Genomic DNA, 12,573 nt, shown 5'->3' on the forward strand with positions numbered 1-12,573 from the left:
TTATTATTATTATTATTATTATTATTATTATTATTATTATTATTATTATTATTATTATTATTATTATTATTATTATTATTATTATTATTATTATTATTATTATTATTATTATTATTATTATTATTATTATTATTTTTTTTTTTTTTTTTTTGAGGTTTTTAGGTTTTTAGGGGCATCGACTACTTTGGTCATTAGCCCCGTCCCACTTCAAAAAAAAAACAAAAAAAAGGTTCAAAATTTCACAAAATGATCAAAATTTTGCTTTTCCTTATAATTTCTGGTCCAATTATATCACTTTCTAGGCTTTCCTTTCGGCCAACCCTTTTTACACCGCTTTTCCATTCTGCGAACGGCCTCAACTTCCGACGACAGAGTGTCTGAGGCTTCGGACATGGCATCGTCTTCTCTTTCTGACGCCAATGACGTTCGCCGGCTTACATCAGGTGATGAAAGCTTCAATGGTGCTGTGAGCATCGTTGCAATTGAGTCTAAACTTGCAACCGATGCACTTTCGGCGGCTGATGAACTCGATTCTATGTCTAAGGCTGTGCTTGGACCGGCTGATACAGATGCTCTCGCCACAGTTGTTCTCTGAGCTTTTGGGGCCTCTGTAGGTACAGTTTTAATATCGTCTGTGTCCGGTGCTTTTTGGATAGTTACTTGCACCTCCATTTTGGTTGACGCAGATTTTTCCTGTACTCTTGTCACAGTATCCTTAGATATATGACTCGTCGTCGGGATGATCTTTAGATCTTTGTCGGATAAATCAAGATTTTTCTTCATTACGTCTATTGCTGGAGTTATAATCGAGGATTTTGCCGGTTTTTTAAACTGCGCTGGTACGGGTCTTCTGTCGGCGACGTCAGTCCGGGATTGAGCCTTCTCATGTTTACTTTGTTGTATCTGATGAGTCGACTCGATCTTGGAATCAATGATTCTTTCTATTATTGTCGCGAGACTTGGCGCCATCGTATTAAGCAACTGCTCCACGTTGATTTTAGGTGTGGGGGGAGCAGCAGCTGCTTCTGCGTATGAAGTCGATGGTCTAGGTGTACGTAGGTTTACAATCTTCTTCGCTTCAGGGTAGCTGACTTTTTGAAGCGTTTTAACCTCCTGAATGGCTGTTTCTGATTTGTATACTGGGCAGTTCCTGGATCGACAGTTATGGTGCCCTTTACAATTAATGCAGACTGGAGGGTCTTTACATGGATCACCCTCATGTGTCTTCATTCCGCATATACAAATTTCCTGCGCTTCACACCTAGCGGCAGTGTGTCCGAAACGTTGACATCTAAAACATCTCATCGGCTGCGGAATAAATGCCCGTACATCAAGCCGATGGATGCCAGCTCGTACCTTTTCAGGAAGACTTGGCCTATTGAATGTCAAAACATGAGAGGCCGAAGGAAGAATCTCACCATTTCGTCTCATGGAAAGTCTGCGACAATGTGTCACTCCCTGACTAGACATTTCCTGCACTATTTCTTCTTCAGTACAGTTAAGAAGATCACGGCAAACAACAACTCCTCTAGATGAATTAAGTGTACTATGCGGTTGGACCGAAACCGCAAATTCACCGATCTTCTTCAACGCCAAAACTTTCTGGCTTTGCATGTCGTTGATGGTTTCGACATGCAATCCATTAAAAGTTTTACGAATATCCTTGACAGGACCACCAGCACAATTTGTAATCTCTCTAGCAATTAAGAATGGACTTACCTTTTGGAAGTTACCATTCTCTTTTGTAATGATCAAAAATCTTGGTTTGGGAACATTATTACCAAACAAAGCTTTTCTCAAATCTTTACTGATTTTATCAGCATCTTTTCTAATCTTATCACTCTCCTTACTTTTTTTCCGCTTCGCTTGTGGCGAATCGGCGGTTTCTAAACGAGGGTGTTTACGTGCACCCTCTGCCACGTTAGTTTGTTCAGAAAAATTCATGAACAGTGGATCCCTTCTGTAGCAAGGCTAGCCGCCGGGGTACACCCCCACTCCAGGGCTACTAACCTTGGAGGTCCTATCCGGTACTCCGGTGGAACCGGCATACGTCCTGGCAGAGAGCGGATGCGCAGTCTCTGCACTGACTCCAGGCCCCTACACACCGAAGCTTTCAGGGCTCCCATGCTCCGAACATGGGCACCTTAACTACATGCTTGCCATCGCAGGGGGCATGTGGACAACGGAAGGGTCTCCGTTACACCTGCAATAACATTGACCCCGGCCGCCACATCGCCAGCTCTAAGAATGGTATGAATCCATTTCCAAAATCATATGTTACTCCATTTCCTGCAGGTAGCCAATAATCCAGTCCGTTTAGTGACCTGAAGTTGGAACCAGGTCAAACTCAACAATGCATAACCGAGGAATTTACTCGGAACCCCGTTAGCCAGCTATATGTGATGTACAAAGGTACAGCTGTTGCCGCCCTGGACGTGGAACATAGATGTTGTGTTCCGGACGTGGGGATTATCTACCTCAGGGCATTATTATTATTATTATTATTATTATTATTATTATTATTATTATTATTATTATTATTATTATTATTATTATTATTATTATTATTATTATTATTATTATTATTATTATTATTATTATTATTATTATTATTATTATTATTATTATTATTATTATTATTATTATTATTATTATTATTATTATTATTATTATTATTATTATTATTATTATTATTATTATTATTATTATTATTATTATTATTATTATTATTATTATTATTATTATTATTATTATTATTATTATTATTATTATTATTATTATTATTATTATTATTATTATTATTATTATTATTATTATTATTATTATTATTATTATTATTATTATTATTATTATTATTATTATTATTATTATTATTATTATTATTATTATTATTATTATTATTATTATTATTATTATTATTATTATTATTATTATTATTATTATTATTATTATTATTATTATTATTATTATTATTATTATTATTATTATTATTATTATTATTATTATTATTATTATTATTATTATTATTATTATTATTATTATTATTATTATTATTATTATTATTATTATTATTATTATTATTATTATTATTATTATTATTATTATTATTATTATTATTATTATTATTATTATTATTATTATTATTATTATTATTATTATTATTATTATTATTATTATTATTATTATTATTATTATTATTATTATTATTATTATTATTATTATTATTATTATTATTATTATTATTATTATTATTATTATTATTATTATTATTATAACAAGTAAACAACGGGAGAGATACGATGAAAATATTGTAATACTTTAACAGAATACATATTGAAAGGAATTTGATGTTGAAAAAAGTTATTTTATTCTGATATAATGAAATTTTTTGAATTCCTTTTGAAAGTAAATTCTTCGTAAATGAAATAAATGATTCGTCTTATTTGAATTACACGTACATACAGCACATAAGTCAGATATCTGGCTGTTTTATTAATATTTTATCATATTTTTACTTTCTTATTTCTCAACAGAAGTGGCTGCATTTATCTGTTGTTTTACAATCTATTTTCTAGGCTTTATTATCGTTCTGATCAAAGGTAATTTTTTTATTAGAGTAGTGACGTTCAGAAATTCAGTTAGTTTTTATGGTGAATAAAATAAAGACGCCACTTATAATACAGAATATCACCTGAATTTTAGTAAGCTTGGGTTGTTGATATACAACAATATTTTCATCTCAGTAAAGGCTCATTAACCATTTTCCTTATTATGCCTGGCATGTATTAGATTCTTCTTATTCTTGAAAATGCAGTTATGCCACTTTTGTAAGTGCATTACACATCACGTCAGATTAGCTATAAACATTACGTTACTAAAAAATATAAAATATAAAAAAATAAGATATAAAAAATAAAAATGTAGATCTAAAAATTGTATAATTTCAGTTGTATATACGTAGTAATTTGTGTTAAAAAACTATATAATGTTATATTTGATTATTCTATGAAATAATTTTTTTTTCATTTCAGGAGCTGAGATATGGGGTCCAATTTTTACACAATGGTAAGTAGTACTAAACTGAATTGTCACAGTAAATGGTGTTTTCCGTTTAATTCATTTTCTGCTTTTGTTTTACTATATCTATTTATTTAATTTACACTACATTTATTTAATTTTATTTATGATCTTGTATTTAGTTTATTACCAGGTTTTTATTTCACTACATTTATAAAGATAAAAATATTACTGCTAATAAAGAGAAAAAAAAGTAATAATAAATAAGATATTACCATTAACCGAATAGCAATTTTACAGAATTTGGTGTAATTAGATCATTTTTACTGGATCATTTAGATCTCACGTTCATTTGTCTGGTATATATTTAATTTCTTTAAACAATAAAAGCATCTTCACCAAATATATATTATTACTAAATTATCAACTTAAGTTAGAGGAAAATTTAAAATTATATTTACATTATATAATAAATTATGAACTATGTCATTTACTGTCTTAAAAAATAAAATTATCTCAGTCGATTTTATTTTACTTTTTTTTTGAAATTTTTTAGCTTAAATTATGATTAAGCGTGCAACATAAATAGAATGTAAATTACTTTAAATAACAGAATAACTTAAGGTTGCACATTACATTATTAAATCTAATACTAAGGAATACAGATAATAAACAGAAAATATTGTCTTAAAATCGTCTGTATGACTTAATGGGGCAATTAATGTTTATTAATAATTATTGAGGTTGTTATAATTGATGAGGATATACTGTGGATAATTAAATATTCTATTGATTGTTCATTTATTTAATTTTTTTTTTAAATGTACATTTTTGTACAAAAAGCCTAAAAAAAAAAAAAAAATAGAAAATAGTCACTTATAAAGTGACTTTAATAAATAATATTATCGTTCCCTTTATTTGAAATATAGAAAGTGAAACACCAATATTTATCGACAACTTTAAATTAATTTTCAACAGTTAAAATAGAAAAATGAAATTAAACAAGTGATCTTATTTCAAAACATGTAAAGTATAAATAATAAAAAAAGTATAAATAATAAATTCTGGAGACGATGCGATTATAACTTCACGGTCATATATATATTTTTTAAAATTATAATGTATTGTCTGATCTTTGAAAAACCTAACATTCTCGGCCTGATTTAGCCAATAGTTTAAGTGCTATTAGATAAAGTTTAATAACATTTTTGAAAAATGTATCTACGACATACGGGGTATGGTAAAACGTTATTATAATTACTTATCATGACTATATTTAAATTTATTATTATGTTTCTTAAATGGGTTCAATGTTCACAAGAGCTATGGGTTTGGAAAGTGTGATTAAAACACCATCTAATATTTGGTATATAAACGTACATTTAAAATGCTCACTATTGTTATATAACTGCTGTAATACTCGTAAAACAATGACAATAAAATGTCTTCGCTTTCGGTAATGAAGGTAAATCTCGATATTGTACCCTGTACAATTGTTTATGATGTTACGATGGTGTGGTTCTTGCCAATTTATGGTAACTTTGACACCGGGTTTTCAACCGTGTTGAGTATTCTGTAGTTTGTGCTGAACTTATTTTGAATTTACTCCCTTAATCAATTCCTTAATTAATGAGCTAAGTGAACTGATCGAATAGAAGACGGAAATTCGTAGAATAAGCGTACAAAACTGCATATAATTGAACAGTATGCAAAGCTGAAATTTACACACAATATTATGCGGTGTGCTGTGGGTTGTATTATTTGGTTTATAGACCTTTGATGTTAGTTGTGAAGGCAATATAAGAATGATTTAGACGGATCCTATCGCTTCTTTAATTTGCGCAATTTTATCCCTTTGTGTAAAAAATATTAAGATAAATATTTAAATATTAAATTATTATTATGTAATATATTATTATTTAATATATTTAATTATTTAATATTTAAAAATATTAAATATTATAAATATTAATATTAATTTCAAGATCATAAACTAATTATTACTAATTTTTTAACCTTACCGAATATTCCAATTAACGACCTTTTACTACATTATCAAACGTAGTACATTATCCATAACTACATTGTCCATTAAACCCGCACAGGATTACTCATTTCATATTTGCCTGACTCATTCCACATTAATATAGTATTAATTAATATAGTATTCCACGTTATTTAGTATTAGTAGATTAGATTTTCGACGACTAACTCACGGGTTGAGACACAGACAGCAGTCTACTTATATTTTGATAAACTATTGTTGGCCTATTTTAATATAGTAAACGGCTTTAATTTTACCATAATGCAGTTCAAATTCGAGTGCTTTGTTTTTTTTTTAACCAAGAAACTTGAATTTCATCGTAACATATCACCGCTCATATATGTGTTGGCAGGTATTCATAATTAACATCTTCTTCACAATATATTTACTTTATACAAGGAAGCTTTGTAACTCTTTGCTAAATCTATCTTTGCAATTAATTTATTTTTAAATATGTAACACCAATAGATTTTATAACTTTTTCTACCTGCTCTTTAAAATATTTCAACTTTTATCAAAACATCGTATTCTTGTAATTCTATTAACGGTATTTTAAAAAACGTACAAAACGCAATAGTTCTTTTCCACCTGCATTTTTAAATCTGCGTTTCTTAAATACAATTACTAGTTTAAGTAACTTGCTTTTCTTTATATTTCTTTAAATATTTGTATTCAAATGAATTTATTCCAAAGCTCTATTTTAAGTAGTTTTAAATATAATTTTTGAAATTGAAATACTATTGTTAAATTAACGGTAGAGATTACTCTAATAGATAACACGACAGTTATGGTGAAGTACAAATTGCAACGAGCGAATAAAGCTCTTAATGAAGTTGCCAGGAATAATGGAATCAAATTTTCACTAGAAAAAACGTGTTTTGAAGACTTCTGTAGGTAGAGAATTCCTCACCGAAGTCCTGTTTTGACCATCGACGACAATCCAAAAAAAAAGAATATAAGGATAAGATAAGGATATAAGATTTTTAGGTCTGTTACTAGATAAATCTCTTACATGGGGATTCCATATACAGGATTTGAGTGACAGATGCAAAAAACCCCTAAACATTATTAAATGTTTATCCAAAATTAATTGGGGCTCAGATAAAGAAATACTACTGAGGCTGTATAAAGCATCGGTTAAATCGAGACTAGACTACGGATGTATTGTATATTCATCCGTCAGGAATTTGCATTCAAGAAAGTTAGACGTAATATACAACAGCGGAATAAGATATGCGAGAGGCGCATTCTGTACAAGTCCGGCGACTAGTCTAATGTCGGAAGCCAGAATGGCTTCCGACATTAGACAAGTAGCGGCATTATTCTAATGCCGCTACTTGTAGAAGAGAGATTTTATTGCTAAGATATGCAGCAAATATATGGGCCTTTCCTACCCATATAAATAAAATGTTTAACAACCATCCTTTGGCGCGTTATATGAACATCGTGCTACCTATTCCAGAACAGCCGGAATAAGGGTATCACGAACTGACAAGGAAATGTGAAATTGCTTTACCAGACACATTAGCAATTTCTACAAGAGAAATACCGCCATGGCTCTTTCCAAATACAAGATTGAATCTGTCTTGTAGAAAAACAAAAGAGAAACCAGCAGTAATCATCCAATAGGAATCTTTATCAACCGTCAGTATTTACGAAGAATACATTAAAATATATACTGATGGTTCTAAAACCGAACATGGGTTGGTTGCATTATATGTGTAAATGGAGAAGCCCTTTTTTGGAAACTGCCGGATGTGGCCAGTGTTTATACGGCAGAACTTATAGCCATTCAGCAAACTCTTCGCTACTCTGAACACTAGTGCGAAGAGAGAGAGAGAGAGTGCTAATATGTTCCGACTTTCTAAGTGCTCTTACTGCAATTCGGAACAAGAAAATTAAGGACATCCTTGTTGTAAGCATCCTGTCCATTTTGTAAGTGGTAAATCAACGAGGACAGCGATGTGTATTTGTATGGACTCCAGGGCACGCTTGTATTGCAGGGAATGAAAGTGTAGACGAAGCTGCCAGAAAAGCGTCAGTCTATGATAACTTAGATAGAATTCCTGTACGGGTGGCAGATGTTAAAAATTGTCTAATACAATAAAAAACAGGTCAAATACTGATTGGAGAAGATTATATACAAAACTAAACTAAGTTAAAACTTCACCATATAAATGGAAGAGCGACGTAAAGCTGACTCGCCGAGAACAGGTGGCTGTGACCAGACTTGAATTATTAAAATTTTTTTACAATTTTTTTTTGAGTTTATTTTTCCAATAAAAATTTTTTCTTTATAATAAGATATTTATATATCATAAAATTGATTCATTATTATCTTACTAAAAAGAAGAAAGGTAGCTTATAACATACATTTATATATAATAACATATTTATTATTATATAATTATTTATCCATCTTATAGAATATTTAATTACGAATATATATAAAGATTCTATGTATACAATGAGAGCCTTGAAGCGTGGCACGTATAGTGATGGGAGGTAGCCCTCTTGCCTAGGATGCCTGGGCTCGCCTGCATGCAAGAGTGGGGGAGTCGGGGCGTATCCAGTGATGGCATAGGAAACTCTCGAAGGTGGACTGATCGCGCACTGCCAAGGGTGTGCGCAAGGCATGCCTGGAGCCAAGTAGGTCATGACGGGGGAGGGAAGCCTCCCCGCCTAGGGGTTCTTTGTCCGTCCTGAACAGGTGGTCAAATTGATCTTAAGACGCGGGAGTGCCCCGATGGGCTACGTCCTACGGGACTATTTATACGGAGATGTCAACTGCCATGGCATCCTAGGGTGACTGATGTCACCCTAGGATGCTCTAGGATGCGGACTTAACGGCGGTTCTGTTTGCCCCGAGGTGCTTAAATGAAATAAGGGAGGAGAAAAAAAAGATATTGGTATTGTAAAGCCTTTCTGTTCCATTTATATTTTTGTGTTTTATTTATCTTCAATTTTATTTTAAAATCGAGCCCTTTACACCCCGTAAGTGTTTTTTTAGTGTTTGTGCTTAAATGTTCTGTAAATTTTGATGTTTTTAAGTAAAATGTACACTTTATACCCTTACATATGACGATCTTGATTGTGATATAAACCTCTTTTAAAGAATGTCGAGGGCTAATAACCTTAGAAGTCGATGCCCGTATAACAAAAAAAAAAAAAAAATAACAAAAATATATATATATGTGTAAAGCAAGATAGACGTAATAAAATGCTTAATAATAAAAGGAACTACGTTTATATCGAGTGACGCAAAGAAAAAAAACTGGTTTTAAACAATTTACCCAAACAAATCTGTAAATTGTTAAATTATTTCGATGAGGAATTATAAATAATAATTTACTGAAAATTTTTTCAGCATTTGGTAGAACGCTACTTCGCGTAAATGACTCCCACTTTCTGTCACACAAAGTTTCTTCCCCGCGAACTTTTCCGCAAAGTCGGTTAAAACATTCGGAATTAAGTATCCAATTTTAATTTCAGTTCGAATATCGTTTTTACAATTTTGGACGGTCGTTGTCTTTTTGGACGGTCTTTAAGTGGTCTTTCAAATTTTTTAGTATTGCTTATTCAACCCTGGTATGGAAAACATTCCATCAGGTGCTTAATTATGTAACCGGAGGAAGGATTCTTTTTACTGAAATGACGGCGATAGATTCGTTGAATCTGTATAATTTAATGCTCATTTTAAAAATAAAATTCTACGATTATAGTTCGCTGATCAACTTTCCATCATTACTTTTCTTTTGGGCGAAAAAAATGTATCTGTTTGACAAAAGTCTTTCTTATGAACTACATGCTGAGTCTAGTCGTGTGGCACTGGCTTCATCTTGTTGGAACCACATCACTTGATTATCTGCAGCATCACTTGATCGTTTTAAATCATATGCCTGCCGGTAATGCTCAGCTGTTACCGTTACAGAATTCCCGTCAACTTCTTCAAAAAAATATGGCCCAATAATCCTTTGGGATACAACACCGAAGCAGACCGTGTATTTAAGCGGATGTAATTCTCTCTGGTGAATGACCCTTGGATTTGCAGTTCTCTTATTCGGCAATTTTATTTGATAACAAAGCCATTCAGATGAAAGTGGGCTTCATTGTATATTATCAAATTATACATGTAGTTTTAATTTTCTCTTTAATTATACATGAATTTAAATTTGGATTTTGAACTTTTTCTTAACTGCAGTAATAAGCTCTCATTGAGAGCTTTTCAACGATGTATCATAAGTGGTACTTATTTTCATTGGTTGAGAGCCAAAGAAAATTTTAATCAATGAAATATTTGGATCTTACAAGGTGAAGACACATCAGATGGAATTCAATTTCATCTCTTTTTTAACTTTTTTTAAGTTTAAATATACTGATTTATTAATAATTATTAATCTCTGTTTGTAAAAATGTTTTACAATAAATAATAATAATAATAATACTAATAAAATATGAGAAAATATCAGAAGTTATTTATGGAATAAAATGTTATGTATTTATTTAAAAAAATGTGTATATGTAATTTAATAGGCTTTCAAGGAAGTCATGTGATGTTCACATCAGATTTTTTCTATTTGTAACTAACAAAATATTCTATTCATAATGCTTGAATAAATTTAACTTCCATGGATTCAAACTAATGAATTAAATTAATTTTTTTTTTCAAAATAGATTTGTAAAAAATATGATTTTTTCACTTTCCATTTCTAGCGCTATAGCTGTAGATGGTAACGTATTGTAGTCGGTTTAATTTGGGCATATGCAGTTTTCATCGGATCATGACGTTTTGACTCCTAAGAAAAGCAAAAAACGGGATAAAAATTTTCCGGATGTTCGTATGTATGCCTGTGTATTCGGTGTCTTACACCTGATATCTCCAGAACTACGGGACTGATTTTGACCAAACTTGGTCAATTACTTTTGTATATGGGGCATTGATTCCATTAAATTTTCAACTTAAGCCTCAAGGGGTGAGGCTGTAGAGAAGGCCACCGTCAATATCTCGACTTTACGCCTAATTAAGGTCTTATTTTTCTTAGGCACATTTGTTAACAATTAAAATATAATATTTTCAAAAGAAAATCTTTTGAAAATTGTACCCCCACCCCAAATATGCTCTAAACTAGTGGCTAAGTGGATTTACTGCGTCAGTAGCCCCCTGTCATCACAAGGAGTGTTAATGTTGCACTGACGTACAGTTGTAGAAAAAAATATTATATTTAAATCAGATTATAAATATTTAGTTGTATGTTTAGTAGCACGTTCAAAAATTATTGTATTCTATATATTAAGTCGTGTGTGTAATATGTATATCAGAAAAAATCCACGTGATAGGAAAGTCCTACAACTTTGTTGTCAGCTTTCTATTTAATATTATCCAGCAATTCAGTTGAGTAATAAAATTATTCAATTTATTCTATACAAAATGGAGTCCATCTGACTACCTAGTCGACAGACGTTTTAATTTATTCTGGTCTTGCCTAACGAGTAGAGAAACGACGCAGACCAGTGACAACTAAGTTTTTCTCCGGAACCCAAGTTTTACACATTCAATTCCTATCTCTGTCGTTTCATAATAAGAAATACGAAATATATATAAAATTCTTATAAATTAAATGCTGTACTTCTTTTAAACGAATCTTTATGTTTTTTTTTTCTAATACAAACGTCAATCGATACTTTCTATTAAAGGGTTCAGGGTTAGAATGTAAAGCCAGAAAATGGAAATTTTACAGAAGAACAATATATCGTAACGGATAGAGAATCTTCTAAAAAGAAAAAAGAGGGGGGAAATGAAGAAAGAAGAATTTAAAAGAAACGATAAAGGGATTCTTTTTAGAAAAGGACTTATAAAAAAGCGAAGAAGATCCGGACAGTAACAATTATTACAGTTAAACAATCAAAAGGATATTCCATCCTTTTGATTGTCCCCGTGCCGTCCTGAGTACTGGTTCTGCAGCCTGTATAAAAATACTATCGGGAAGCAGCGGAATGACAGTTTTTCAAGTTCGAGTTCAATTTAATGTGCGTTAAAGCGATCACAGTGTGCAAATGTATTCGAAGTGTTTGGTAACAATCGAGTGAAGAGTACGTCACGAGTTTTTTTATTTTTGACAGTGGTTGAAAACAAGAAGCTATTCGGCGAGTTATTTGTAAACAGGAATAAATGTGACATTCTATTCATTTATAAAGTTTAGGCTAAAAATCTTTTGTAAACAGTAAAAGTGAATAATATTTGCACAAAGTAAATTGTTGATTTTTCGATTGCTATCTTACTGTTATTTCAACATTACTTTCTATTTGTTATTTTAAGTTTTTTTTTTAGTAGTAAATCAGAATTATATTTTGGTATTTATAACTTAATTGTTAAATTAATTTTGTATACAATTTGATTTGCTGTTTTGTATAAGTAATTTAAAAGTAATAAATTGTATTTGTAAGAAACCTTTACTTGTACTATCTCTCAATGTCCTTGTTTATCGACGAACACGCGACAGTAAATTTGCAGT

The 12,573-nt window shown here is 30.9% G+C and overlaps 1 protein-coding gene across 4 annotated transcripts in view; it reads left to right on the top strand.

The window, feature by feature from the left end:
* Window positions 1-12,573, top strand: part of CrzR (corazonin receptor) — a 1,123,351-nt gene that overhangs the window by 211,169 nt on the left and 899,609 nt on the right. For all 4 annotated transcript variants that reach the window (XM_075365578.1, XM_075365586.1, XM_075365549.1 and 1 more), the window contains exon 2: window positions 4,032-4,065. The gene's annotated coding sequence lies outside the window, so the exon portion shown is untranslated. The remainder of the gene's footprint in view (window positions 1-4,031; window positions 4,066-12,573) is intronic.

This window comes from Lycorma delicatula, chromosome 1, assembly GCF_047948215.1.
Source record: "Lycorma delicatula isolate Av1 chromosome 1, ASM4794821v1, whole genome shotgun sequence".
Lineage (NCBI taxonomy): Eukaryota > Metazoa > Arthropoda > Insecta > Hemiptera > Fulgoridae > Lycorma > Lycorma delicatula.